Consider the following 24,108-nt stretch of genomic DNA (forward strand, 5'->3'; position numbering starts at 1 on the left):
GGTCCTGCAGCATCTTTTGTCTCTGCCTTCAAAGTTTGTCCTCAGGAGCTGAGTTCACTGTGGCAATACTAAAAAGCAAATTGTAACCAGATCATAAAGCAGGAGGGAAAGGATGACAGTCTGTATATTGAGTTATGAGAGTTCAGCGGTTTCTTTTTAGAGTATTTATTAGGCTGTTGTCCAAGGAGTCCTTCACTGTTTATGACACGCCATAAATACCATCTGTCTCCCCCCTCCAGTTCCCCAAACAGTTAGCTGTTCTCTGCTGCAATGCAGGTCATCTTGATAACCTGCCCCACAGGAGGAAGTGACAAAAATAGATCTCCCTGCTGAAAAAAAAGTCTCTTTATTTGCTAAGCACTGATATTTTGCCACTACTGATGTAATTGAACACCGTGTTGATAATGTGTGAAAAGTCTACAATAAAGACTGCTTTAATCTGGAAATCAGCACCTGGAAGTGTGCAATCAAGGACTGCTGAAGAGGGGGGAGAGCAGAGCTTGTATCCAACATACTAAGGCATTGTTCAAGACATCCAGCTTTGCTGAGGGCTGGTGACACTGATAGAAGATAGTTGCTCTATGGAGAGATACCTAAATAGTAGGTTTTTCCTGGCTATGTGCCCTCTTCTCATCTGGATTTCTACACGAGGTGAGTTGCAGGTCTTTGGTTGGATCTCTGTTCTTTGAGAAAGGCTGCTGTATCTCCAGAAGTGTCAGAAGCACCTGCAGTGTATGCTCAGATTCTTCAGACAAGGTATGAAGAGCTCTCCATAGATTATGTGAGTGTAATACAGTCACAGAGGTACCTACAGAAGTCCTGAAACTTCTGGGGAGCTTGAGTATTATACTCAAAACTACTTAACTTTGGTAGCTATTTTTAATCTCCCACTGTCAGCAAGGTATGCTCATTCACGCATGGCTCACGAGTTTAACTTTGATTCCTAAGCTTTATTTAGATAGATAGGAGAAAGTAGGCAGAGAATTCATGGATGACAGCAGCTCATATGTAGAAGTTGGACACAGCCAGGTCAGAAACAAGGTGAAAAGTACGCCTTATCCCTGAAGCAAGTAGTGTCTAGCTTATGGTACAAATTCTGGCCCTAGAAATATTTCAATGAGGATGATATAGTTTTGGTGGTGTGTTTTTTTTCCTCACTGGTATACTGATTGAAACAGGGTTGAATTCATGGAAATCCTCAAGTCTGTGTTGTGGATTTGAACAATTAGAGACATCACTTCCAACTTTGTAATCAGTGAATCTGAGGCACTCTTAAGAACATCTACCTGGGATCATATCAAAGGTCAGCAGTGGACAGCTTAAGGTATCCATTTAAAGGAGGTCTGCTTTTTAATGTTAACTAATCCCAGCATACAGCTGACAAATGAAGCTATTTAAAGAACTATTTACTGTCACTATTCCAAACTGAAGAACAAATTGTTTTTAAAAAAAAGGGATTATTTCACAACTGATCAGAGTAGAGGAAAAAGACAGAAAAGGTCAGATGACATATTGTGAACTAATTTCCCTTCTGTGAAACTGTCTAATCAACATGGCTTTATTAGAGAACCCAGTCCCCTCTGAGCAGGCTGCAGAGTAGCAAAATCTGTGGGCAATTTGGTTACAACAAAAAAAATAACATCTCACAGAAATCCCTGTTGTCCCCATATTGTTTGCATGGGGACTAAGTTGTTCCATACACACAAGTCCTTGTTTAGATTGTTTGCTGCCATCCTCAAGAGAAGATATTGTAGTGGAAGGGGAAAATGAACTAACATATACTAAACCATTCCTTAGCCTCTTAGCTTCATGTCACGGTAAGTAATGAGTTTGGTACTACATCATGGCAATGTTATGACAGAAAGCAAAGCCCTTCTGACCTCAAATTAATCCTGTCTTCTCCGAGAGCTTTGTTTCAGGCTTCACTGGGGACATGTGTGTGTAACTTTAGATGATATCTGAAGGCATTTCAGACGTTAGCCAAAAATGTGCTTTATATTTATGCTGCATTTTGTTGCGCCTTTTGATCCAAAATAATCAGGGGTAAGGGGGGGGGGGGGGAATCTCAGGTGGTAAATCCCTTGAGATCCTCTGAACCCTAGAGTAAAAAAAAAAAATTACCAAAAATGTCACAACCACATGATTGGTATCCACTAAAATGCAGAGAGCTGTGTTCAGCACTACTGTAGCCTCTCAAACTGGAGACAGTAAGTCAAGACAATCGTACTGCAGGAAAGAGCTGACTATCTCAGATCAAACAGAGGAGAAGCCAATTTATGCATCTAGATCATGGGAATTTGGAAGAAAAAAAATTTAAAAAGAAGTCTGTGTAGTAGTTAGATGAAGTTTCTATTGTGTTAAAGCCCCTGGAAAAGTTCCCATGCTGTTTCATGGCAGGAAAATCTCCTGCCCCCACTTGGTCTATGAAACAGCTTCATCTGTTCGGTGTTAGCCAGTTCCTGTAAATCACTTTTCCATTCCATCCATATTGTCTCTCTCTTCTCAGGATGCCTGAGACATTTGTCCATTATTTGGTCAGTGAGAAGTTTATTTTGAATTTTGTTCCAGCTAGCTTCAATTCTGAGCAAAGGTGGAAGAAGCAGGATGTTTAAGGAAGACTTTATTGGCATACCACAGAACACCTCTAGGGCCATTAAAAAAGAGAAGGCTAGAAACTCCTTGAGTTCCTCCCCATTGGGGTTGTATGCATATTCTCTCTTCCAATAAAGAACAGTTCTTGAGAACAGTCCTCACTGTTCTTAGTTTCTGCCTTATGGCCTGCCTTATGTACAAACTGAGAACAACCCAAACTTTTGGGATGAGCAGGTCTGTACTTGAAGGTGGGAGGCAAGGAGTTAATGCTGAGCAGCACTGAAGCCACAGCTGTATCAAGGAATGGCTGGACTCTCCAGAGGCAGGGCTGGAGCAGCTGAAGCTAATAGGTAATTTCCTCAGCATTCCATTGAAGAAGTGGGCTAGATTGTTGATACGCTTTCTTATTTGATTGGCTGGGGGAAAAGTCTTTGAGCTCTGCAAAACCATCTTTGTATTGTTATCAAAAGCAAACTGGAAAAAACTTTTTGAATATGTGGTGTCATGTGGTAACATTTGTCATCTTCATTTGGTAGTTGCCGTGAAGTGTGTTTCAGTGGTGATGGTGAGGGAGCAATAGATGGAAGTACAAAGACCCATAAGACAACTAGCCAGTTGGACTTCCATACTGTAGTATGGATCAACAGAATAGTAGAGGTTTGAGTTCAGGGGTGGCAAATCTCCTGAAGATTTATGAATCAACGCAGTCTCAGTTCACGTGTCCTTTGGGAACCTCTATCTTCCATGGCTCGTCTGTCTTCAGATTCCTCATGCAACTCTAAGGGAAAAGCATACATTTTAACAGAGGAATTATTTCTGTTTGTTTTTTTTTCCTCCCCTTTGTCTGAGACTGTTTCACATGTTATGTCCTAAGCTGCTTGCTTGAAGCTGGATTCTTGTAAGCTGTTCAAATGTTGCTATGTTGAACAGCTTGACCTGTAGCCTCTAGTACTGTCCATGCAATTGTCTAGCTCTGCCTCACCTCAAGCAAATAAATAAGGATCCTGCTAGCTTTCAGCTCCCTCTACAGTTAAGAACTGTCTGAAGGTTGCACAGGTGACCTAAGACCTGAATCACAACTGGAAGACTCTGGTCTCTTTCTATTGACTGAACAGTGAGCTTATCTTGTTTATGTTCCTAATAGAGGCAGCTCATTACTGGCTGAAATTCACTGGAAATGGTGATGTAAATAGTGTAAATAATCAAAGAGCAGATGAGAGAGGAAGTTCTGCCAAAACAGTGAAATACTGAGATGACCAGAGAAGAGTCACTGCTTAGGGTTCAAGAAGGAGAATGGTTGTCAAATGCATTGGTTCTCTTTGCTGTAAGAAAGAAGGCAGAATCACCTGAGAATGTGAGGAAGGAGGAACAGGTAATGAGGAAAACTTAGCAGAGGATGGTTCTCATCATGAAGTAATCTTTGGGGTTCTAACTTAACCCAGCAATGGGAAGATGAAGGGCCAACAATGTGTCCCTGCCTGTAGCAGAGGCATTGGAACTAGGTGATCTTAAGGGTCCCTTCCAACCCAAACCATTCTATGATTCTGGTTCATGTTTTTCACAAACTGCTACAACTGCTTTCACAAACTTGACAGTGCCCCTTCCAGAGATGTATATCAGGAAGCCAGGCTGCCTCTGCAATTAGTGTGTCCAGGGATAATGTTGCTTTCTGACACTTTTGTTTTTCTCTTTCCAGTCTCTGACATCCCACCAAATAAACAAGTGCTTTAGTGCAAGGTGGACAAGGGATCTCTGGGGTGCTTAGAGGCATTATTCTATGAAGGAAAATGCAAAGTTAACATCTTGGAACTTACAGCCATTCACCTGCATTTTTGTTGAGATTAGTCTTTGTGTTTCCTGGCTCCTGCTTGTGTGCTGCCTGCCTTAATTCCCTCCACAAATCCTAGATTACAGTATTTCCCACCCAGAGCCAGTTTGTACCACTGCTGTTTTCCATTAGGCAGCCATCAGGTGGCTGTTTCAGTAGAAATAGTTTCCTTGGGTCTGTGAAGAGATTGATTGTCAGAAATATTAAGCAGTTGGGACTTTGAGTGACTTGATAATGAACGCTGTTTGTGGTATAACCACACTCTCTAATGTCTGGGCACTTCTCTTGCTTCCTTCAAAAAGGATAGTCCTTTTAGACTAGCAGCTCACGCAGTGGAATGGAATTTGGCTTAGTTTACTTTCATTTTTTTTCCCTATTGTTGTATTTGGGCTGTGAATTTTTTTTCTGCGTAGCTTTCAGAAGGCCAGTAAAACTGATCCTCTTCCACTACTCTCTCCGCGTGCTTTCCTGAGGTATCTCTTCCCAGTGGTCCAACAAAAAAAGGCATGACATGAGCCAAGCAGTGTAGATGTAGCCAGCTAACTGAAGGAGGGTGAGAAACTGCTGAGTAAGGAACAGGATGGGGAGAAGGACCTGCCCCCATCTAGCTAAAGCTTAGTTTTATGTCACTTCTGGGACACCAGGGTGGCAAACTTGCAGGGAAACCAGGAAGGGGGGGGGGGAAGGGAGGGAGGGGGAATGTCTTCCTGAGCCAGCAGAGGGCATTTCTCTAGGCTTGGGGACAAGTAGCTTTGCTATGTCCCAGGGAGGAGAGCTTTGTTCTCCAGCCCAATTTTTTTCCTGCGGTTATAATGGAAGATTTGCATCTATGGCACCGTTGCTCTTAAGTCTTCCATCAGGAATTAAACACATTAAAAAGTATTAATTTAATTTCACTGGCACACTTTTGATCCAAGAAGCTGCTGGCAGCCCACCTCGCTGCCTCTGACGTTTCTGTGGTCAGAAGCAGCAACCAACAACAGCCGCAGGCGAGCGGGTCTCAGCATCCAGGGAGTGGGATTTCATTAAGGAGCGCCATGGCTCAGTGCATGGGTGTCTCACCTCTCTTCTATTTGAAGCAGAACAGTCAAGAGAAACAGCCAGCGAGCTAATCACCACCGCAGCCTATTGGGAAGATAGGAATAATTATTTAAACCAGTCTTGAATTACTCATTGGCGTGCATCTAATTAACAAATTCAGTTTATTCCTGTAACTATTGTGCAACAATTAGTGGGTGTTAAATTGAGCTCTTCTGCCGGCAATTTCAATGGTGTAATTTTGCCAAGATGTCTCCGTTTTGCCTGCAGTGCCTGGTGCCACTGAGAACAGTCTGGAGGTGGTCAGAGCATTTCTGCTAAAGTTACTTCTGCTGAAATGTACCATTCACACAAAGCCTGGGGCATTTTTGTGGAGAGGACAAAGTGATTTCAAGCAAGTTTTTCTCTGGCCAGATTCCTGAGCTCTGAGACCTGCTGTTCACTTCAGACGAGGGAGAAGCAGGCATCTGAATAAAAGCATAGAGCCAAAAACAGATGTTTTGACACAACTATGCCTCTCACATGCGTGTTTTTTATTTTATTATTTTTAATGTTTGCCCTGTTCCAAGGAGGACCAAAAAAAAAAACCCACCAAATTTCAAAACCTTGAGAGATTTTGCAAAGATAAATTGTATTCCCCTAGCAATGCAAGCATGCCTGCCTGGGGCATAGAAATGCTCCTCGGGCCCTGGAGAAGTGAGCACCACCAAGATTGTAGGGCTCTGCCTCTCACTACCGCACCAAGGACACTGTGAGGCTTTGAAGCCATGGCACTCAGCAGGGGAAAACTTGTTCTCCTATACAAGCAAATTCTGAAGAACTCAGTTGTCATGACAAGCTGTTCCTTCCTCTCAGGCTGCATATTAGGAAAATCATCTCCTCTAAAAGAGTGGTGAGGAATTAGAACAGGCTGCCCAGGGAAGTGGTGGAATTACCATCCCTGAAGGAGTTAAGAAACATGGAGCTGGGGTACTGAGGGATGTGGTTTAGTGGGTGGTACGTGAACAGTTGGAGTAGATGATCTTGGAGGTCTTTTTTCAATCTTAATGATTCTGTGATTCCTTGATATATTGACTTGCCAGGAGTCATCAAATCCCTGCAGGTTGCTGGGGTGGCCTGGACAGACATCCCACTCCACTGTGATACCAAGGTATACTTTTGAATCTGTGTCCTGGTTTCAGTGGAGACAGCGTTAATAGCGCACTGATGTTTTGGTAGTTGCTGAGTGATGGGAGTGAGCCCAGGGCTAGGCTGGGTCATGGCAGGGAAGAGCCACTGCCTTCATGGCACAGCAGCAGGAGACCAGGGTAGCTGGACTGAAACAGGCAAGGGGTTATTCCATACAGTGTGACATCATGCTGAAGGCCATTAAACATTGGGGGGAGGGGGAGTTGGCAGCAACTGCTTGGGGTTGATGGGCGTTGGTTGGTGGGTGGTGAGATGTTGCATTGTCATCAATTGGTAGGCAGTTGTAAGCTGGATGTCAGTTGGCAGATGGTGAGCAATTGCATTGCAGATATACATGTATACGAATACATATTGTTATAATCGCATTTGTTTCTATTTTCCTTTTCTGTCTTAGTAAATAGTTTTTATTCAACTTGCACGTTCTATTTTGTTTCCAGTTCTCTCCTTTACGCTACTTGAAGGGGGGCTGTGTGGTGATTAGCTGCCTGTCAGGTTAAACCACAGCAACTGGGAAACAACAGCCTGGGATCTAGAGCAAGGTTCCCTACCAAAAATGAGGCTGACATGAGGCTTTTTGCTGTATGCTGGGTTTTGGCTGTCCTATTTAAAACTCAGTACCCAAGCTTCTGTTGCATTCAGGGGATCCCAGAGGATGTACATAAATATGGCTATGTAAGCTTGTTCACAAAGTGAGAACTGAGCACAACTGAGGTGTTTTCCTTTATTCATCTGTTTCAATCTTGGCCATGTTGATTTTAATGCCATTTACATGGGTTAAACTGTTCTTACACTAATTGTCACTATGAGACCTTAGCTGCTCCCAGGGCCTTATGTTTTTTTTCTCTCCAGTGTGATATAGTCATAGGAAGTTTGTCAACCATTTAAGACACTTGTTGCTTCTCCCTTTGACGATCCTCACTCTCTTCCACTTGTTTTTTATGCCTCTCCTATAAATAAAGAGCTGCCTGAGATATACAAAGTGTTGCTTAAAAAAGAGGTGATGGGAGCATGCTGAGGGGGGAATGGGCCATTATAGAAAAGGCCAGGTGCTTGGCATGTCCCCAGCTTGTGAAGGTGGGAGCTGTCACAAGTCTGAAAAATATCAGTGTGGGAGATATAAATAAAAGCTTTAAAGCCAGGGTTTTAGAAAGCCATCTTTAAATGCTGCATAATTTATAGCCTGCTGCAAAGAGAAGAGCGCGTGAGCTCTGGAAGCAGAACGAACCCATTCTGTGCTCCCTCCATGTTTGGGCTGCTCATATGTATGTGGTGAGGTGTATGCTGGCATTCAAAATTTGGGATTTTAGCCAACAGTACTTCCTTCCACAGGCTTATTTGGGTCACTGTGGCTGGGTCCATTTCATCTCCTGGAGTCGCAGTTCTCCTTCTATGAATTGGAAACAATCACTATTGGCTTCACTGTGAAAAATGGACTCGTGAGTGGGGATGCTGAATGCAGGTAGGATGGTGTGTACAGGCAGTCAGAAAGCCCACAGTTCACAAGCAGCCTTCGCTTGTGGCTCTATACAAGTGATTTACTCTTTCATTGACTTAACTTCTCTTTAAAACAGGGATTATTCTGAAAGGTTCAGAAATTTCTTTCAATAGCAACTACAAAATGCTTTTCTTCCTCAGAACAAAGCTGTAGGAGAGGCGGGAGGTAAAGGTCTGCCCCAAGAAGGGCCAAAACTGCTGCCAAGCTGGCATTCACAACAATTGTTTCATCCAGCTCTGGAATTGCATTCACCTCTAGGATGTAACAGAGCAGCTGTGCTATCGCCATCCAACAATAATAAACAACGGGAAGCAGAATGGGCTTTCAAGGCAGCCGGGTCTCCTGAGAGGATCTAGCCTACCACATTATCTTTGCTCCCCCTTCTCCCCAGCTGGATAGAAGTCTGGAAATCATGAGTCCTAAAGCAAAATAAAATTAAATATGTGGTGTCAGAGCTTTAGTATTGATGGCAAATAGCTTTGGTGCTGATGCTTTTTCCCCAAAAGATGGTCCTGTGTACACCCAGCTGCCCACCCCACCACAGTGGGGATTGTTTCTGTGATGATGAAGTAGGACCACTGCCACCTTGCTTCTTGCCAGAAATCTGCATCCAAGCCTCAACTTGTTTGGAGCCTGCTGAGCTGGTGAGATTTGACGGGATCTCACCACCCAAAGTGTTGTGGCTTGAGGCTATAGATTTAAGCAGCAGCATAAAGCACCCTGCTCTTTAACTCATTTCTAATCCATTTATTTAAACTTCAGAGTGGTTTTAAAGCATGAGAATCAAAGGCAAGAGCAATTTAGAGTTTTCCAGGCTGGCTCTGAGATCTGACCTCTGCACGTATTCTGGCTGCCTTTAAAAGTGCACCAGCATAAAAGCACAGTTTGTGACAAAGCATCTGGAAGGATTAAAACCTTTCTGGGATAGAATATGCTTCTGTCAAGGACCTCTTTCCTATCTCAACTCTGTTGCCAAAAAAGATCTTCCCTCAGGGGCCTTCTAACCCGCCTGGGGGATTTAGAGAAGAATTGTTGAGAAGAGCATATAGCAATTTGATTAAGGGATAAATGTGGGGGGGGAGGGGGGTGAGGGTGTTAAGGGCTAGAAGGGAGAGACTGGATCAAAAAGAAAATAGAAGTAGGAAGTAATAGAACTGGACGAATCTGTGTAAGGCAAGGTCTGTGGAAACATTTTGGAGCCTAGAGTTTGTGCATACCAGGAAGAAAGTCCCCAGTGTCCTTCAGCAGTGCACAAAACTAAAACTGAGCCACTCTCAGGGAAGGTGGCAACAGGGAGGATGGAGCTGCTGGGAGACAGCAGAGGAAATGCAGGTGAGCAAAAGGGTTTTGAAGAAGGGTTTAAGCCCTGGTGTAAGCTGTTCACGTTGCCTACCTGATTATGCTACCTCCTTGGACAATGCTTGGGAAATCATTACCTGATCCCTCCCACATTTGTTTAGGAAGGCAATCTGGGTCTCTTCATTTCTTCTCATTCTGTCTGGACAGTTGCTATGAGGTAAGTGGTAACCAATCTCCTAGCCTGTGGAGTCAGTCTGTCATCTTATTTCCTTATTCATTAAAGCAGACACCTTAGAAAGGCATGAAAATATTACCAAAGACCAGGAGACTCAAGCTTCAGAATAAGGAACCAGTCTTTCAGCCTCGGAGGTGATGTGAGTTTGAGTCTGGGACACGAGACAGAGCCAGGTATGAAAACAGGTCCTTCATCTGAGGAAGGACCAGCAGTCTCTGGACATACAGCTGTTTTCTTGGTTGGTTTGAGGCTTCTGTTGTTGAGGTTGTAAGATTTTGTTGTTGCTGTTGTTCCCTTTCTGCTCCTTCACCTCTCCACCATGAATTGGCCTGACATTAGAAAGTGATGTGAAATGAAGAAGCTGCCTGCTAGGGTGGTTTCTCCACTCTTCTGCATGCCAACTCTCCCGCTGTGTTATTACAAGTGTATTTCTGAATCTTTACAGCACCTAGCACAGTGGTGTAGAGGCTCAAAGAAAAAAGGAAGAAACACTGGACAAACAAACTGTTTGTTTGTGTAGTACTACTGATGCCTGGGTTCCCACTGATTTGTGTCTGGTGATTAATGAAGACCTCTGTTTGAAACTTTTCCTGTTCTCAGGACTCTAAATTAAACACATGAACTTAGGCTACCACTTATCTCTCCATCTCTCTTGGTGCTTATTTTTGCTTATATCTCAGAAAATCTCTGAGATCTCTATCATTTGGCCAGCAGGTTCGACAGTTACTTGGAGGGGAACGGATTGGCACATAGAAATACAGACAATACTATTGCTCAAGCCTAGTTTCCTTAGGAAGTCGGGTGAAAAGATCCTTCCCAAGAGTTAAGGATGAGTCCTACCAAAGAAATGTTATTACCTTGCAGTCAGAAATGCTGCAAGATTTTGGGTCTCTTGTGGTCTGAGCTAAGAAACGAGTTGATGCAGATGGACTGGCAGGGGAGCTCAGTTCAACAATCAGGCAGTATCAAGCTTAGTCAGCTCAAGCAATGCCAACAGGCAACTGAACTGCTTTTTCTCCAATGGCTACACTGCATGCCAGCTTGGAAGGCATCTACCCCGCATCTCTGCTAGGGTCAAACAGTTTTAGGTCAGCTTGTTCAGGCATGAACTGGAACAGAGAGGACATTTCACTGCTGGATGGGTGCCGCAGTTCAGTTTCCCTATATTGAGTTGCATTTTGGAGAGGGCATCCCTGCTGCAATCTGGTGGTGGTTGCGGAAGTCACGCTTCAACTAGCTTTATTCCTAAGAATACCAGTGCAGTGTAAGGAGATTCAGCTGGGAGACCAGCAAAGTAGGACCCCAAGGAGCTTGATTCTCTCTCAGGTCTGTTCAGCTGGCATTGCAATCCTGTCTTGAGCTGCAGGGCAGTTGTATCCTTGGAGAGGGAGGATTTCAGAGTCATTCAGCGACAACTGTGCTGCATAAGGTGCCACCTGTCAGTTTGATGGTTGAAAGAGCAGTTCAATGCTCCTCTCCTCTGAGGTTATAGAGCTATTAGGCATAGTGAGGAAGTCAAAGATCAAGGAAATATGCCTTATGGTGACAAGTGTTCTGCTGAGGAGTCTCTCCAAAGAAACAACACAAAACACTGTTGTTTTTTTTAATGTCTTAATTGCATGATAGAGATGAGACCTGGAGTGCAGACTATCTGGCATAATATTGTTTTCTGGAGCAGACTGGAGAGGTACTTCTGGTTGGTCTCATGGATAGTCTATTTGTTTCTAAAGCACCTGTGGTTGTCATACATTGCTAGCTGTTGCAAACTGCACAGTGTTTTTAGTGAATTGCAGGGAGATCTGAACAGACAACCCATGTCAAACTGGGTTCCTCTATTCCATAACACCATTGCTGACAGCAACTAGTGGCAGATGTGGAGGGGAAAGATGATGAACAGAGTGAATAGGGAGTGTTTCATTCTGTGAGCAGGCTGCAGCTTCCGGACTTCCAGAGCTGGAGATGAGGGCTTTCTGCTTAAACAGCTGTCAGTGCTTTTTTTTTCTGGCTGCCCTTTATTTTTTAGGTCCTCACTCAGTGCAGCCAGGGACCTCCACAGAGATTAACTGACCTATGAGTACTGCTGGGGAAAGAAAAAATACCCACAAGATTTCTGATGATATCTCTCATGGAATAAACTTATCTGTATGTTGCCTACATGAATCCCTCCTTTTCAGATATCTAGTATGTCCATCTCTAACGAATTTCCTCATCACCAACCAGAAAATAACAGTACACCAAAAAACCCACAGGACACTGGTGGCATAAACATTTACTTACTCTTCCCTATGTTTTGGCTCCATTTCTACCTTTTTTCCCTTGCTTATGCTTTGAAGGGGGCACTCTTCTGCTTTCTGGCAGTGCAGGTGGAAAGCCTTCAGTCATACATAACACTACCTCTCCACCTTCTGTTTTGTCAGTATAGAGGCTGTCTCTTGAGAGTAGTCTTCCAGGAGACACTTAACATATTTGTCTGGGGGGGGGGGGAGAGTTAAAGGGAACTTTATATCATTCTTGGCCTAAGTCCTAATTCTTAGAATCAGGCCTGAACATTACGTAACTCTTGGCAAAGCTTTGCTTCAGGTGGTGGTTTTTGGTGGGGATGCAACTTGACATTGACACTCAAAAAATGATCTGCTACAGTCCTTGATTTTTTTTTTTTTTCCTCTTAGAATAAAAAGGGAGGAGAGGAAAAAAGAGGGAAAGAGAAGTCATTACTTACCTGTGCTGAAGGAGACTACACTGCAATATATGCCAAGCCCAAGGACAGTGAAATGGCACAGTGCAGGTGTCATTGCAAATGGCTGTAGAAAGTATAATCTTTTGTGAAGAACTCCATGGCCTCCATTTGTCAGTTGCCAAACTTACCTGCAATGCAGATAAGTAAACCATGAAAAGATCACTTACTAGTAAAGCCTTCCTCCACCTCTCCCTTCCCTCCCATAGCCAGCACGTTCCCATTGAACATGTTCACAGACTTAGCCAACTTGTCTCTATTGTCTGTCTGGTAATTCACCTATGGAAAAGGAGGTATCAGATGCTGTTCAACAGAAACTTGAAACTGAGCCTAAGTGTAAAGTGGGTATTTTATCTCCTTGCTGCTCACAGACACAAAACCCCCTCCCTTCCTCTTTCTCTTGGTTACTCTTTGGTTGCTGAGAATTTGTAGTATTAACTGTTTACGCTCAATACTTGCTTTAAATAGGTAAGATTTTGCCTGCCCCTGCCTTATGTGGTCTGGCATTGCTTGGAAGTTATTAGTCCAAGCCAGAACCACACGTGGATGGGCTTCCCCTACGCTCCTAATCCAATGGTCTGATTAGTCCCAGGCAATATCTGGCTCCCACCCTCAATTTTTTGTGGGTCTTAATAACAACCCAGTCCTTGCTGGGGAGTGGAGGGTAGTTTCTCAAATCTTGACTGGATAAATCTGGGCTGAAAAATGCTTTATTTTCCTTTTTTTTTTTTTTGCATTGTATTTTTGTTTTCTTTTCCTGTGGAAAATGTTGAGATTTTACCAAACAATGAAAATGTTTGGCCAAGAGCCCTCCATTTCAGTTCAGAAATGCTCCCTCGTGGGAGTTGTAGCTGGTATGCTTTGTGTCCCCGTCCTTCCCTGTGAGCTGACATTCCTGCCTTGCCCACATCTCTCATGATGCAGCATCGTCCCCCCTCTTGCTGAGACAATGCCATGTGCCATGGAAATCGTATCACCATGGTGTTTTGTGAGAAACACAGTTCACGTGGCAAGTCCACCCTAAGAACTGGATGGGATCACAATGATCTTCAGTGACAGCCTCTAGGAGACACTGTCCGAAGACTTCCCAGTTGAATCCCCAGACTGGTCATAACTTGACACAAAGCAATTCTGCTTTTATTGAAAGGCAAATTTTCCACTGAAAAAGATTCTAATGGAAAATTTCAAGCAGTCCCTGAGGAAGTTCTTTCCAACCCCCTTTGCATTGTAGCTTCCCAATTTAATCTTGCTTCTGTTGGACTTCTCTGTTGTCTCTGCTTAATCTCTGATAACAGAGGGAGAGCTCCCTTCCGAACAAACACGAGACCAGGAGAAGCTGACATACATTACTAACAACATATGGAAAAGTTCGTACCTTTCTGAGCAGGCAGATTTACAAGGTGAGCTCTCGTAATCCCCTAAAGAGAGGAAGATGCTTCCCTGTCTTTTGTATGTTTTAGCAATGAAATAAAAATCCTTTCAGATCTAAATCCAGCAAATAAAGATCTCCTCTTTCTTTACATTTCTTTGCAGAGGGTTTTGAACCTCCGTATATTGCTCTCAGCTTTTTTTCCCCTCTCTTTTTAACTCATTTCATGGTAGTGAAATATGCCAAAGTGTCTGAGCTGGATCGATCTCCCTCCCTTTCCTTTCTCTGCCTTTCCATCGCTCTCTCCAGGAGCAATACAAGAGCCCTGTGCTGTAGCCACAGACCACCTGCTGACTGGACATCTCAGATGCTGTCCAACAGTTTACTTTTACAGCCTGCACTGCGAAAGCTGACATCAACATCACTTAGTAAGGTAGGAAATCTGCTCACCCAGGCCTGCAAGACCTTCCTTCATACCAGGAGCTTCCACTCGCTATCCAACGTTGATGTTCAGGGTGGGAAGGAAAGGGGTGACCCATAGCCCTGTCCTTCACCTGAGCGCTGAGCTACACAGCAGCCTGTGAACTTTTTCTTCTGTTCTCTTATTTTTCTTCAAGTTAGGGATTTGTGCATGTTCTTTCATCTGAAGTGATGCTGCAGTAACTGCAAAATGCCCAGTGGCATTTTTGCTGTGGATGTGCTCTAGATCAGCTGCAACTCAGCCTGGAAAGGGGGACAGGGGGCATGTTTTTATTCTTGCAGGTGGGGAAAATGCAAGAGACAGCATATTCTGTTCCCGGCTGGCTGTACAGTTCATCTCCAGATCCCAGGTTCCTCCATTAAAACCTACCCCCTGCCCCAGGGAACAGCCTGGCAAGCTCTTCTGACCCAACAGCACTGGCAGCTGTTTGGCAGCTTCTGAAGTGGATCCAATCTGGTATGAGTTTGCTACACTTTCATTTTGTCTACATCTTCCAAACAAATAACCGAGTCCAGAATCCCAAGCTGTGTTTTGCAATGAAAATGCTTCAATGTCTGGGAATTGCCTCTGCTGCAGGGAAGATATAGAGTGCTGTTAACTGTTTAAAGGGTCAGTGGAGAAGGGAAGGCCGAACACTTACCTTAAGGGCTTCTTAATGAAAGACATGTGGTTAAAGAACTTGGTGGAACAGAGGCAGCCTGGAGATGTCTGTCTCTCTCTGGGCCAGTGCCCTCAACATTTTGGGGCCAGCATTTTTCTGCTAATAGCTGAGATTGTCCATGAATCTTCTTTTACTATTGGACCTCTAATTGGAAACACTATACCTATGCAGTACACTATATATGAGCTGTACTGAACAATAAGTTTCACTGAATCACCATGCCTCCCATTCCAAGCCTTGCAGGTGACAAATACTAATGGGGGATTATTTTAGTTTGCAGAGAGATGTAACTTCTCATCTTCAACACAACTAGACTTGACGTGAGGAGCAGCAAAAAGGAGAGTTCAGCAGTATTCAAGACCACGTTGCTTAGTGACATTCCCATGCAATCCAAGGTAACATCTGACCCAAACCTTCACTTAGAGCTGGAAAATAGCGGGGAAAATATGTCTGTAGGAAGGCCAGCTTTCCATTCCATTTTGTACAGAGCCTGACAGAAGAAAAATTAGGAGAGAAGAAATTCTTATCTTCTATCCAGAGGTCTCTAGAGATTTTGATTTCCCTTGCAGTGGCCTCAGCATCCACATGACTGGACTTCATGGATTATCTGGATTATATTACAATTATCTGGATTATATTACAATATGGATGTGAGTAGACAGTATCGAAACTTTTCCAAGCAAATATGGTTGCCTTGTTTTACAGTTAGAGTATGGGAATGGCATCCTGCCCCACTCTAAGTAAGAAAAAGCAATAACAGATGAAATCTCTGACCTTGGTTTATTCCCTCTACTGCACTTCCATCCCCATCCCTTCTTAACAGACCATTCCTTTCTAAAACCTAATTAAAAGAAAGGCTGCAAAAACTAATTTAACCTCTCCTTAGTGTTTCTTCTATCTCCCCATGAGAAATCCTAACTGGAGAGTTAAAAACAAATCCATCAAGATTTCCACTTCATTAAATTGCATATGTCTTGATCACAGAACTAATGGGAGTTCATTTATCCTCTCATTCCTTATTACTTTAGAGCAGCAACTGGAGGCTGATCTTAAGTCGCGTTATTTCCTGAGGAAGGCATGTCAGTTCAGGGCATGTGTACCTTTAAACCAAATTTTGCCCCAGTACAGAGAGACAGGGGATCAGCTCAGTGCAGTATCTCTTCTTTTCCTGCCAGACCAAGTTTTTATTCAACTTTCCAGCTGCTCTGACTCAGGTCAGTGACTTGCCAAAGGTCAAAAGCTGAGTCAGGAGCTTGGAAACCCCACAATCCTGCTGACTCCCAGCTCAGCTTGGACCATACAAGCCCTCAGTGTCAACCCCCTCCCCACTTTCATCAATCTCTCCTGTCCCAGAGTAAACAGCTTTCTTGGAAGAGGTAATAACCCTTCTGAGCCCCAAAATGAGCAGGATGGGCACAGCTGCACTAGAATGCACCTGTGTTTTTTCTAGCCAAGTACCTTGTAAGTATCTTGAGAGTGGCTGATGTCAGGTAAGTTCAGAAGGAAAAATTATCTTAACCAGCTCATTTGCAAGATACCTAATCCCTAAGGCGTAAGCAGATGGTTCCCCTTCCATTCACAGCTCTCCCTAGAGCACTGCCCTACCCCAAGCTACATCCAGCTTCCAGAAATACCTCCTGGCTCAGAAGTGCCTCCTTTTGGGGGCATACCCCTCTCTCTCCATCCTTGCTGCAGCTCTGCCCTGCCCGCAGTCCAGGGCATCCTGAAGCTACATCACAGTCCTGGCCTAAGCTGCAATCCCAGCTGGTGGTAGGATGGCACTGGCTCACTGCCCAGGGACTGACAGACTTTGGATGAGACTCATCTGATGGGGTGCTGACAGACCCATCTCAATTAAGCACATTAAGTGTTCTCTACAGCCTACTGGGTTGTAATCAGTGGAGTCAGTGGAGACATGGGCATGGATCACCACATCTGAAAGTAACTGCCTACATTCATACAGATTATGGGAGCTGGAGGGACTAGTTTAGAGGGCATCCTCCATGTCACAGACAGCTAAAATAAAGCTGGGTAAGTTCTTTCTTGTGTCTAAATGAATCAAGGAGATGGCCAAATCTTTTCTCTATGCAAAATCAGCTACTTCCTCTGTATTCAGTGAGGATTCTTAAGACTTGATCTCATGCTATCTGGGAGAGGTCAGTCAACATCTATTCTTTACTCCCCCTCATCTCTCAGTGGCATATTTGCTCTCAGAACAACTTCCCTTTGATCCCAACTTTCTTCACTTAGAAGGTTGTTATTCCAGAAACCGTGTAAATGATCTGCAGTGCACAGATGAGACCATCCCTTACAGCAACAATTCTGTCATTAGGTTGAGATGTCTCAGACATGAACCCCATGTGAGTAACCTGGAGTACACTTGTGCTTTCTAAGTTCTTCATTCTACCATTGGGTTAAGGAAGACCCAACCAAGCTTAATATACTGTGCCGATTATTCATCATCAGCAAGAGACCTTGCTCCTAAATAGCTATCAATCAATTTTAAAACAATGCTTTTATAGAGAAGCATGACAAATACAAGCAGAGCAAAAGCAAAGCAATTTGCTAGGTCTGCCTTGTGCCAAGTCACTGCAGAGGGACTTGCTTTGAATTTGGTTTGGGGAGATTTTGCATTATTATTTATATACATATATTTTTTAAACATATGTATGCACTCAGCTCTCCTCAGCAGCTGCCTTGGTACTCATGAATGACTGGTGGCTTTGTCATGTCTTTGGGATGATCAGAACAGAGGATAGTGCCTCTTTACGAAATTCTTTCTTCAAGGAAGATCAGAACAGTGGCTGTTTGAGCATATTCAAAATGGTATCTTTCCTACTTTGTTTGCTTTCCTTGCAGAGATCTCAGAGCAGCTGGCAGAGTCGATAATGAACAGTATTGTATGAGAGAAACTTGATGGGTAAATTGAAGCACGGGCTTACTGGGCTATGTTCTACCCTCAAGGCTGGTGTCAGAGCTGGGAAGAGACTCCAACTCCTTTCACCCCCGGGGGTAGCGATAGCCAAAATTTCTTCAGTGTTTCTTCCGTGGCATGCCTCCAAGTGGAGTCTTCATAATAAAGCTGGACTAATATCCCAAAATAAGTGCAGATACCCTCACTGGAGTCTGTAATTATTCTCTCTGTTGCCTGGCTGCCCTCTCCCCTGCCTTCCCTCCGGGCCTGGACACCTGTGTTGTACTGTGATTGCCTCTTCGTTTATGGCAAACAAGTCTGGATTCTCCCATTGTATATTTTTAAGGCATTTTTAACAAATCTGGTTTCTTTTTTCTCTCTTTTTGTCTCGGCGTGTGTTTTTAATTGGATCCACTGCTGCACTTTCCCTGCTTGCTAATGCTTTTCTTTAGGGAAGCACATGTTTTTAACAACCCTGCAACTACTCACTCCTCCTTGCCAAGCCAAGTCCATTTCTTTCTTGGGGATAACCTGACTCTGACCTACTTGTCAGCTATACAACAAATGCAGTGCTTTCAGATTAGTCTACTACTGTTCAGAATCATAGCACTTAGCCATAATTTGTACACCCGCAGGAGAGCAGCAGAAAGTCACACTTGGCAGCTGGTTTCTGCAGGAAGGCTGCGTGCTTGCCCTCAGGGATATTGCCTGCTGATCCCAACAGTACCAACATTCAGAAATGCCTCTCCTAGGTGCTCGCTGTCCTTTCATACCCCTTATGCAATGCTTTTTGGGCAGAGCCTCAAGCTTTAAGTCTGGTGTCTTTAATTGGTGTCAAGGATTTCATCCTTTTCAGTTTCTCTATGGTACCGTTTGCTTCGAGGAACATTCCTGTGGTTCCTGCCAGGCTCTCTTCCAGAGGAAAAGATTCAGGTGGCTTCGTTCCCTATGTCTTTGCCAAACGTTTACATTCCTGCTGACACCGCATCATGGAAGTGTCACACACCGGTGAGCACTGGCAGGAGAGCCTGGCCTATGCTCCCTGGCCCTAGCTCCATGGCACAGGGCATGGAGCAACTGAGAAATGAGTGATTTGCATGGTTTTGGTTAGGAGACCCAACAGATACATTTTATACCAACAACTGGGTGTTAATTAGCACCACTACCCAGGCTGGATTGGCAGCCTGAATCTAGAGAATACATTAACAATTGTAGTGCTGAACTAATTTCCCTATCTACCCTCTGGTCATAGAATCACAGAATCATTTGAGTGGGAAAGGCCATTTAAAGGCCATCTAGTCCAACTTCCCTGCAATGAACAGGGATGCCTACAGCTCCACCGGGTGCTCAGGGCTCCTCTAGCCTGACCTTGAGTCTCTCCAGGGATGGGACACTCAACAGCTCTCTGAGCAACCTGTGCCAATGCCTCACCACCCTTACTGTAAAAAGCTTTTTCCTTATATCCACTCTAAATCTCCCCTCTTTTAGTTTGAAACCATTTCCCCTTGTCGTATCACAGCAGCTCCTGCTAAGAGAGTCTGTCCTCATATTCCTTATAGCTTTGCTTCAGATATCGAAAGAGCACTAAATAAATATTCTTGCTGCAGGGAGAGAGATGCAAATTTCTGACCCCAAGTGTGTTCTGCCTTGGGACCATCAATGTCTTTGCATTTTGTAGCTCAGTAATAGCAGGCCCAGCTTGACATCTCTAAAATTTCAAGACCAGGTTTGATGGTCTCATCTACTCATCTGAACTAGCCCATGGCCACAAGTACTTTGATTTTAAGGTATGGTAGGGTGGGTGGTAACAAGCTAGAAGAAAAAAAAAACACAGGTTGTATGTAGGAACAGATTGACCAGAGATGTAGTGGATGCCCCATCCCTGGAGATGCTCAAGGTCAGGCTAAACCACATTTTGAGCACCTCAATTAAGCAGTAGGTGTCCCTGTGCATTGCAGGGGAGTTGGACCAGATGACCTTTAAGGGTCTCTTCCAACTGAAATGATTCTGTGCTTCTATGTATGAGCAGCAGCCTCTGGAGCTTCCTACCCATTGCAGCCAGTGCAAGCAGCACTTCCAGGCCTCTTTACCCATGCCTTGCTTGTCAGATCAAGAAAAAGCGGTTGCCATGACACCACAAACCATATTTCTCAGGCTGAACTGTGCCAGAATTTCAAACAGATGTGGCAGTGCAAACAAGAAGCCCCCCCTGGGAGCGTGCCAGGAGGTTGGGAGCCATTCGGTGCCTGTGCATGTCCTTTCTGGCCTGCCCTGCAGCCCAGCCCAGGGCAGCTCAGCAAACAGTGGTACTGGAAAGGCTCAAAAGAAAACTGCTGAGCTGGGAACTCTGCTGAAATAGCACCTGCCCTGCCTTTTTTTTTTTTTTTTTTTTTTTTTTTTTTTTTTTTTTAAATCTTCCTTCTTTTCTCTTTCTTTTTCTTTCAAGGCCACGTTTATAATTTTTGCTGCTTGGAAAAGCTTACCCCAGCCCTGTTTGGCATTTGTTCTTGGCCTGAGCATTCCCATGAAGATCTTCTGTAAATAGGCTAACACTGGTTTCATTTCCCCTCTGAAAGCTAGAAGGGATCCTTCTGTTTCAGTAATGCTGAAACGGAGAGGGTTGGAAGGGGGCAAGAGGGGCTTTTTATTTTATTTTATTTTTGGCTGCAAAGAGCCCCGGACAGACTGGGGAGGTCCTGCGGGAACAGGTTGGCTTTGTCAAGGCAAGGTTTCCCAGGGAGGTGTGCCAGCTCATCTTTCACATCGAAAGGTCAGAAACCCACTTACAGAGAATTTGGACATTCTGAGGTTTTACTCAGTGGTGGAATGAATTATTTTTATTAGAAGTGGGGGTTTTCAAAGAGAGAGAATATCTCTCCTCGGACTAACCAAGAGAGTTAGAAAAACAGATGCACTGTCAGGCTCACCGGCACTTCGTCAGAACTGAAACCAAAGTGCACCATGTTCAGCTGCACACAGGTGGGAAACACTTGTTCCTGGTTAACTTCTCCACGTCAGCTTTCCCGTCAGTTTGAGCAAAGAGCAATGGGCTTTTGGGCAAGGCAGAGAAGAGATGTGAGCAAGGAGAGAGGGGACAGGGTTAATAGTGTGAAACAAAGAGCAGTACAGGGAAGCTGTATGTGTTGAATCCATACATTTTATCTATAGCTCTTGTGTATGTACACACACACACACACATATATATTTGCTCGAGTCAATTTCTGGGTGCAAGGTATCCTGGGGCTGGCTCCTATCCTTTGCTGGGATTAAAGAGCAGCACGCCTGCTGCTCTGGGAAAAGGCAGGAAAATGCTGGCAGTAAAGGACATTTCTGCCTCCTTTTCGGGAGGTAGGCCCCCATCACAGGTATTCAAGCAAGTAGAGCTACCCTCCTCTCTATTCCAGCTGTAATTTGCTATTGATTGTTGCCTTAAACTGAACTACCTGGTACATGAAAATTTCCTGAACTTCACTCTGTCCCCCCCATCTCATCTGCTGTGGCAGTCTGTTAGCAGGAGAAGTAGAACTTTAGCTCCATGAGAATGTCAGTTGAGCAATTTTTATAACAAAGTGAAACAACTATTCTCTTGGCTGACCCGGTTCTGGTAGTAGTGGAGTGCGAAGGAAAAGGTCATTTGCATTTAAATAGAGTGGGAGTTGAATGCCCCCATGAAACCCAAGGGTAGTTTCAGGCACAGACTCACATTTTAGCTCCCAGCAGCGCTATCTCCATCACCAGATCTCTGTTTTATTGGGAGATAATTCACGAGAACACATCATGGCCTACAAACCTATTCCCTGCATTTCTGCAGCTGTGTGGGCAGCTGAGGGCATGACAAAGTAGGAAGGAATGGTGCACGGTTGTGGGCTACCTGCTCCCAGACAGGGACAGGCTGGCTCAAAGGAGCAAGCTTCAAAGTGCAGTGGTATTTCTTCACACTACCCCCACCTCCCCTTTGTCAATGAACGCTGAAACGAGCAGAAGTAGGAAAGGGGGAGGAAAATCACAGAGGAGGGCACCTATTAAGCACAGCGGTCTACAGGGCAGACTTCTCAGGAAGGAGCAAATTAATGGGAGTTAGGAGAGGATGGGATCCAGTTTGAGGATGGATACTGCTATAACCCTCTTCTGTATGCTCTTTCTTCAAGCAATTTGACACTGTCCCCAAAAGGAGAAGTGTTTCAGCCCAAAGGGGTATCTTTCTGCAGTGAATCTGGGCTTTTAGGAACTAGCTCATCGAAATAAGAACTAAAACAATTGGGACTCACTTGCTGAAGCCACCAAAAGCTGTCTGAGCTCAGGGATCTCACACAGCACCGAGTTCAGTAGCAAGAACAGAAGACAGTAAGTGACAAGCCTTACGAAGAGCAGTCCAAAATTCCCTCCCAGGGAATAAATATCACGTTTACCAGTGCTGTCAGCACCCAGTGCCCAGCTCCGGGCAGCAGCAGCAGCACACCTGCAGAGGACTTCCCACTGAATTTCATCTTAGTCCCTCCCTTTCTTTAGCTGAGCAAGGTAGGAAGGGCTTTATTTATCTATTTATTTAGTTGACTTACTGCATGTAAATCAATTCCTCCTTTGCGGTCCTGGCAGGGTGTCAGCAAGCGGGAGAATGCGTGGGAGCGGAGGCTCCTGAATGGTTGCACAGAACAATTCCCTGCCTCCTCTCTGGCTCGGAAAAACGGTTTCCCAGCAGTGGGTTTCCATATTGTTCCGCTGGAAGAAACAGAGCCAGGCATGTTCTCTCTGGGTCTGATCTTATCTAAAAACGCTCCCATCACTATATTGCATAGGTAGGGGATGGCTGTGGAGAACCCTATTTTGGCAGTCTCCAGCAAGCTGTATGGGAGCTCTGATTTTCACATACCCTGTAGCTCATTTCGTCTCCTTTACATCTCAGCTTTTCTCTTTACTTTGATCTGAGAGAGACGGCGCTTCCTCCTTTATTCCCTTGTTAGGTTGCAGGCCCCAGAGGATTTATGATCATTAAGCCATGATCATACAGAAGCTGATTCAAAGTCAGAGACACCTCTTCTTCCATCTGCTTCCTCTGAGCAATACGTTTCCAACCTGAACCTGACCTGAGAGAGAAAGAGAAAAGTGACACAAGGAATATCAGAACGGAAACTGAAATTGCCCAGCAGAGAGGAAGATAATTTGTGTGAGAATAATCCTTTGTATCTGAACCAAAAAGGCAGCTAGTCACCAGACAACTCACAGTGGGTCAGAGCCACAGCCTGGACTCAGAGCTGGACCAAAACCTCTCTCTTCCCCTCACCAACCAAGGTGAAGTTGCTGATGTTTCTAAATCCAGGGGATCCCACTGGCAATGGCCCTGAATCAGTTCTGCAGTAGCGGTCAACCTGGGAGACCTCTCTCTAAAGTCATGCACTCCTGCTGAAATCAAGCAATTAGGACTGGCTAATATGGATTTTCCCTGCTCTCCCTTGCTTCCTCATGAGAAGAGCCAGGTGCCAGTAATATCATTCAGGAAAGCCAGCGGTCTGGGAAAGATGAGAGGAGAAAGAACCTGACTGACATATATGCCCTGATGTGCTCCTCTTTTCCTTTACTTCATCCATATTTCATCCCTTCCTTCCTGCTCCTGCATGCCTTCCTCACCCTCAAGCTACATCACTGAACCTACCTCAAGGGTATCCATAGATCTTACATCAACAGGGCTTTCTGATCAGCTGCAGAGCATATGTCAAGATTTTCCCCCCCAGATCCCTCTATAGACTGCTTTGGTGCAGCTGAGCAGAAGACCAGGGCTGTGGGTATCCAGCAAAGCAGTGCTGGTACAGCCATATGGTCACTGATCTTTTCTGAGAAAGGGTCTTGTGGCTTAGCTGAGGCTGTGACAGGTTTCAGATATAGTCCTGCCCCTTCCTAGCAAACCTACCTTCAGAACAGCAAATTGGCAGGCACACCAGGTTGGCTGGACCCCAGGCCTTCCTGGATCCCTTCCCTGACTTCTCATCATGCATGTTTTAAATTACTGCTTAAATCAAAGATGTCAGTGATTCAGGCCAAAGGGTTTTGCTGAGAGGTAATCTCATACTTTTTCCTCTGGCGTCCTTCCTTGTGCTGATCCCAGCACCAAAGCCTCGGGGATCACGAAGGGGCTGCCATCCCATGCTGCATGGTCCACTTCCTTGGCTGACCAGAACATTTCACACAACATTTCCTGCCACAAGAAGGATACAAGACAAAAATTACACATCAGATTCCCCGTGTTGTTTGACACATTGCATCTGTTTGTTTGTTATTC

The 24,108-nt window shown here is 44.6% G+C and overlaps 1 long non-coding RNA gene across 1 annotated transcript in view; it reads right to left on the minus strand.

The window, feature by feature from the left end:
- Positions 1-3,094: 3,094 nt before the first annotated feature.
- LOC107053888 overlaps positions 3,095-24,108 on the minus strand; it is a 56,696-nt gene continuing 35,682 nt past the window's right edge. Inside the window, exons 5-12 of the long non-coding RNA XR_006939921.1 lie at positions 23,899-24,024; positions 22,705-22,918; positions 22,394-22,553; positions 14,900-15,410; positions 12,395-12,540; positions 9,578-10,004; positions 5,483-5,545; positions 3,095-3,370 (exon numbers count right to left, since the gene is read on the minus strand). This is a non-coding gene — a long non-coding RNA (uncharacterized LOC107053888). The remainder of the gene's footprint in view (positions 3,371-5,482; positions 5,546-9,577; positions 10,005-12,394; positions 12,541-14,899; positions 15,411-22,393; positions 22,554-22,704; positions 22,919-23,898; positions 24,025-24,108) is intronic.

The sequence above is a fragment of the Gallus gallus genome, chromosome 7 (genome assembly GCF_016699485.2).
Source record: "Gallus gallus isolate bGalGal1 chromosome 7, bGalGal1.mat.broiler.GRCg7b, whole genome shotgun sequence".
Lineage (NCBI taxonomy): Eukaryota > Metazoa > Chordata > Aves > Galliformes > Phasianidae > Gallus > Gallus gallus.